This window comes from Pan paniscus, chromosome 11 (genome assembly GCF_029289425.2).
Source record: "Pan paniscus chromosome 11, NHGRI_mPanPan1-v2.0_pri, whole genome shotgun sequence".
NCBI lineage: Eukaryota > Metazoa > Chordata > Mammalia > Primates > Hominidae > Pan > Pan paniscus.
The window spans coordinates 109,618,638-109,624,637 of NC_073260.2; the positions used below are offsets into that span (position 1 = coordinate 109,618,638).

Consider the following 6,000-nt stretch of genomic DNA (forward strand, 5'->3'; position numbering starts at 1 on the left):
ATGCTTGGAAAAATAAAATTGCTCCTGGTGCTAAGCTTTGAAATTACTAAATCACTCTCAAGTCCCACACAGATTGTTAAAATGGAAAACATCTGAAAATTAAATTCTTTATGTTGCCTTTGGTGCATCTTCCCCTTTTCTGTAAAAGGTGGAGATAAAAAGGATTCCTGATGATTTTTTCATGTTTTTAATGCATGTGCAAAATTCTTATGTCTAGTTAATGCTAGCATTTGAAGCTGTGTTCAAGTTAATTATTAAAAAAATGCATTGCCTGTTTGATTTTCAGTTGTGAAGGCAGAGTGGAATGGAAGCTGTCAGTTTATTCTGATTTCCTGTCTGAATTTAGTGGACAAATGTGGAAATGATAATATAATTAGTAGAATTTTTACCCTGAAGTTTCCATATCTACACACAATAGCCTTGAATATGGAGGATGGGAAATGTTTGCGCAAATAGATTCACTGAAGCACGTGATTTGAGTATAAGCCCTTGTAAAGTTAGGGGACCTGAATCCCTCATCCTTTCAGATCCAGCTGGACCATTAGCTCCAGAAATAAAACAAAGTGCTGGGAGAAGGATTCCTTTGTTGTTAATAGCTACATGCTTGCACGATGTGTGCATGTGTGTATTTGAAAGCCTGTCCCTTCAGTGTCTCTCCAGTCAGGAGCATCTTCTTCAAAGCCTTCATGCAGACGATTCCTTTAAAGCCTGCCTCTTGTCTGAAATAAAACAATAGCCTGCTAGCAGCCTGGAAGCCCTTGAGGTAATTGGTGAATTGAAATTGGTATGTATCTTTTTCATCTATGCTTTTATTTTTACCACAGATGTACAAATAAACAATTGTGTTGGTTTTTTGTTTTTAAAAATTACATATTATTCTGTCCATCTTTTTAAAAATAGTTTTATTGAGGTATAATTGTTATATAAAAATTGCACACATTTAACATATACAATTTGATGAGTTTGAACATATGCACATAATAGATAATCAAGGTAATAGATAAATCGACCACCTCCAAAAATTTCCTTGTGCCTCGTTGTTTTTTGCTTTGTTTCATTTTGTTTTGTTGTAAGAATACTTAACATGAGATCTATCTTAACAAATTTCTAAATACAGTGTGCCCTTGTTACCTATAGGCACAATGTTGTACAGCAAATCTCTAGAACTTATTAATCTTGCATAACTGAAGCATTGTACCCATTGAACAGCGCCTTGTTTCTCCTGCCTCCAAGTCCCTGGCAGCTACCCTTCTACTCTCAGTTTCTATGAGTTTAACTATTTTATATACCACATATAAGTGGAATCATGCAGTATTTGTCCTTCTATGGCTAGCTTATTTCACTTAGCATAATTTCCTCCAGATTCATCCATCTTGTCTCATATGGCAAGATTTTCTTCTTTTCAAAGGCCGAATAATATCCCATTGTGTATATACACCACATTTTCTTTACCCATTTATCTGTTGATAGACACTTAGGTTGTTTCCGTATCTTGGCTACTCTGAATAGTGCTGCAGTGAACATTGGAGTGCAGATATCTCTTCAAGATCCTGATTTCCATTCTTTTGGATGTACATTCAAAAGCGGGATGGCTGAATCACATGATAGTTCTATTTTTCAGTTTTAGAGGAACCACCACACTTTTTTTTATAGTGGCTGCATCGTTTTGCCTTCTCAGCAAGAGGGTACAAGGGTTCCAGTTTCTCCACATCTTCATCAACATTTATGTTTTGCTTTTATTTTTTATAATTGTGATGGTTAATACTTAGCGTCAACTTGATTGGATTGAAGGATGCAAAGTATTGATCCTGAGTGTGTCTGTGAGGGTGTTGCCAAAGGAGATTAACATTTGACTCCGTGGGCTAGGAAAGGCAGACCCATCCTTAATCTGGGTGGGCACTGTCTAATTAGCTGCCAGAATGACCAGAATAAAAGCAGGTAGAAGAATGTGGAGAGATGAGACTGGCTTAGCCTCCCAGCCTGTATCTTTGTCGCATGCTGGATGCTTTCTGCCCTGGTACATCAGACTCCAGGTTCTTCAGCTTTGGAACTCTGACTGGCTTCCTTGTTGCTCAGCTTGCAGAGGACCTATTGTGGGACCTTGTGATCACGTGAGTAATACTCCTTAATAACCCCTCCCCTTTTTATATCCATCTATCCTATTCTGTCCCTCTAGAGAACCCTGACTAATAAAGTAATATCCATCTTAATAGTATGAAATAATATCTCATTACAGTTTTGATTTGCATTTCCCTGAAGATTAGTTACATCAAGCATTTTTTATATACCTTTTGGCTATTTTTATATCTTAAAGAAATGTCTGTTGAATTTTTTTGCCCATTTAAAAATGTCTATTGAAATTTTGCCCATTTTTTAATTGAGTTGCAGGAGTTCCTTGTATGTTTGGGATATTAATCCCTTATCAGAAATATGATTTGCAAATATTTTTCCCTATTCTATGGGTTACCTTTTAATCTGTTGAGTGTTTTGTTTACTGTGCAGAAGATTTTTAGTCTGATGTATTTTTACTTGTCTAATTTTGCTTTTGTTACTTCTGGCGGTTTTTTTTTTTTTGGAATTTTCCTCCTCAGTGATTCTTGTTCTAATGTTACTTATATTTTTGGTATTATATCCAACAAATCATTGCTAAGCCTAATGTCATAAAGCTTTTCCCCTACGTTTTCTTCTACAAGTTTCATAGTTTCATGTGTAACACTTAAGTTTTTAATCTATTTTGAGGTGATTTTTGTATATTGTGTAAGCTAAGGACCCAATTTCATTCTTCTGCATGTGAATATTCAGTTTTGCCAACACCATCAGTTGAAGAACTGTCTCTTCCCCATTGCGTATTTGTGTAACCCTTGTCAAAGATCAGTTGACTGTACATGCCTGGGTTTATTTCTGGGCTCTTTATTCTGTTCCATTGGTCTCTATCTCTGTTTTTATGTCAGTATCACACTGTTTTGATTAATATAGCTTTGTATTATATTTTGAAATCAGGAGGTGTTGCGTCTCCAGTTTTCTTCTTTTTTTTTAAGATTGTTTTGGCCATTTCGAATCTTTTGTGCTTTCATATGAATTTTATGATTTTTTTCTAGGTGTAAAAGGAATTTACCTAAACACAATAAATGCCATATGAGGGGACTTTTAAAAATTGTGGAAAAATTAAATTAAAAAATAAAAATAAAAAATATATACTTTATTTCTCAACATAAACTCCATGAAGTCCAGGATACTTTTGTAAATGATAATATCAGCTAATTAGTCTGTCCCTAAAGACCTGGAAATACTGGCAGTTTAGCCATGTCAGTGCAGTCTTTTTAACATTATTAGCTGAAGAAAAATGGGTTCTCTTTAAAGACTTTTTAAGGTTGGGGGAAAAAAAGAAGTCAGAAGGAGCCAAATTTGGAGACTGTACGATGGACGTATAATGATTTCCCATCAAAAGTCTTGCAAAATGGCCTTTGTTCAATTAAAGGAATGAGCAGCAGCATTGTCCTGGTGGAGGTGGACTCTGGCAAAACTTTCCTGCGTGTTTTTCTGCTAAAGCTTTGGCTAACTTTCTTAAAACACTCTCATAGTAAGCAAATCTTATCGTTCTTTGGTCCTCCAGAAAGTTAACAAGCAAAATTCCTTGAACATCCGAAACAAGTTTGCCATGATCTTTGCTCTTGACTGGTCTGCTTTTGCTTTGGCTGGACAACTTGCACCTTTTTTGGTAGTCATTGCTTTGATTGTTCCTTGTCTTTAGGGGCATACTGGTAAAGCAGTGTTTTATCTTCTGTTGTAATTATTTGAAGAAATCCTTCAGGATCTTGTTCCTCCTTGTTTAAAATTTCCAATGAAAACTCTGTTCTTGTCTACAGCTGATCACAGCACAGTGGTTTTGGCACCACTCAAATGGTAAGTTTGCTCAACTTTAATTTTTTGGTCAGAATTGTGTAAGCTGAACCAACTGAGGTGTCTATGGTGTTGACTGTTGTTTGTGCTATTAATCATTGATTCTCTTCAATTAAGGTGTGAACTAAATGAATTTTTTTTTCGCATTTTGATGTGGATGGTCTGCCCCTGTGAGCTTCATCTTCAACATTGTCTCATCTGTTCTTAAAATGAGTTATCCATTTGCAAACTGCTGATTTCTGTAGGGGCATTTTCCCCACAAACTTTTCGTAAAGCACCAATGATTTCACTATTCTCCCACCGTAAATTTGATCTTTGCTCTTATTTCAATTTTAGCAGAATTCATGTTGCTCTGATAGCAGTTCTTTTCAAACTGGTGTCTTATAGTTGTTAGTGCCTCAAGCTAGACGTTCCGACACGTTATAACAAGTTAGTACAAATTTATTTTGGTGCAAAGAATTTTTGAAATCCATGTAAAGTTTTTTATAAAAACACTTTTTTAAAAAAGTCCTCTTTACTTAGTGATAAATATAATCAAGATGAAAGTCTCATATGCTGTACACTAAAAACTACAAATCATTGATAAAAATATTAAAGAAGGAACAAATAATTGGAAAGACAGCCCATGTTCATGGATTGGAAGACTTAATATAGTTAAATGTCCATACTACCTAAAGTGATCTACAGTTTCAGTGTAATCCTTATTAAAGCATGTTCCTGTACTTTTGCAATTTCCTTTTTTCTTTTTTTTTTTTTTTTGAGACGGAGTCTTGCTCTGTCACCCAGGCTGGAGTGCAGTGGTGTGATCTTGGCTCACTGCAACCACCACATCTAGGTTCAAGTGATTCTCCTGCTTCAGCTTCCCAAGTAGCTGGGATTACAGGCACCTACCACCATGCCCAGCTAATTTTTTTGGTATTTTTAGTAGAGATGGGGTTTCACCATGTTAGCCAGTCTGGTTTCAAACTCCTGACCTCAAGTGATCCACCCGCCTGGGCCTCCCAAAGTGCTAGGATTACAGGTGTGAGCCACTGCACCTGGCTGCAATTTGCTTTCTTTACTCAACATCTTTTTGGTTTAGATGGTGGTTGTTTCAATATTTTTCAATTACAATGGCAAAGAATGTCAGGTATAAGACTTTTTGTACACATATGAGAATCTAAGTGTAACTCTAGAAGTTAAAATGCCTAATTTAAGGTTTTTGGAATATTTACTTTTACTAGAAATGGTCAAACTACTTTCTAAGTGTTTGTAACTATTTAAAACTTCCAGTAGCAACTAAGAGTTTTTCCCCCCCTTATCTTTTACCAGATTTAATTTATTTAATTTACCAGATTTAATTTATTGTAAGATTTTAAACGTTTTATTTATCTAAGAGAATCTCATTTTTAGTCTCCATTTGTACTGGCCTGATTGTTTGTGTAATTGGATGCTTTCATGTATTTATTAGCCATTTGTGTGTCTTCTCCTTTAATAAAAGGAGAATATTAAGATTTTTTTCTTAATGATTTGTATAGGCTTCAGAAGCTTCTTTAAATTTTGAACATAAAGATTTTGTAATTTATTTTCATTGTGAGTACCTTCTCCCAATTTCTGTTTTTTTTTTTTAAAAAAAAAAAAACTTTAAGTTTCTGCTCCATGGGAAATTTTAATTATTATATAAAATATATCAAGCTTTTCTTTTATAGCCTTTACTTATTGTATCATACTTAAGAAAATTTCCCTTGATATTAAGAAGATATTCCTTGATTTTTTTGGTTCTAAAAGTTAAAGGCTTTGTTATCAAATTAAGATACTCAAATCAACTGCAGTTTGTTTTGATGTATAGTATGAGGTAAAGATCTAATGTTTTTTGATATATGATATGAAGTAGAGATCTAATGCTATGTTTTCCATATGGATAACCAATTGTTCTGTCAACATATTATTGATTGTCTATTATTTCTTCACTGACTTCTATTCTGACCTTGGTCATACACCAGGTTGCTATATGTGAGTGACCTTCTTCCAAGCTTTTCTAGACTCTTTCTTTGCCTTCTATCACTGTGAAAATTCCACAATTTCTTAATTGTTAAAACTTTATAATATAAAATATCAATA

General features: G+C 34.5%; 1 protein-coding gene across 3 annotated transcripts in view; it reads left to right on the forward strand.

Annotated features, from left to right (window-relative positions):
- The window catches only part of LOC129393105 (L-lactate dehydrogenase A chain-like), a 78,706-nt gene extending 73,067 nt beyond the window's left edge, over nt 1-5,639 (forward strand). For all 3 annotated transcript variants that reach the window (XR_010109167.1, XR_010109168.1, XR_010109166.1), the window contains one exon: nt 528-5,639. The gene's annotated coding sequence lies outside the window, so the exon portion shown is untranslated. The remainder of the gene's footprint in view (nt 1-527) is intronic.
- The last annotated feature ends 361 nt before the right edge of the window (nt 5,640-6,000 follow it).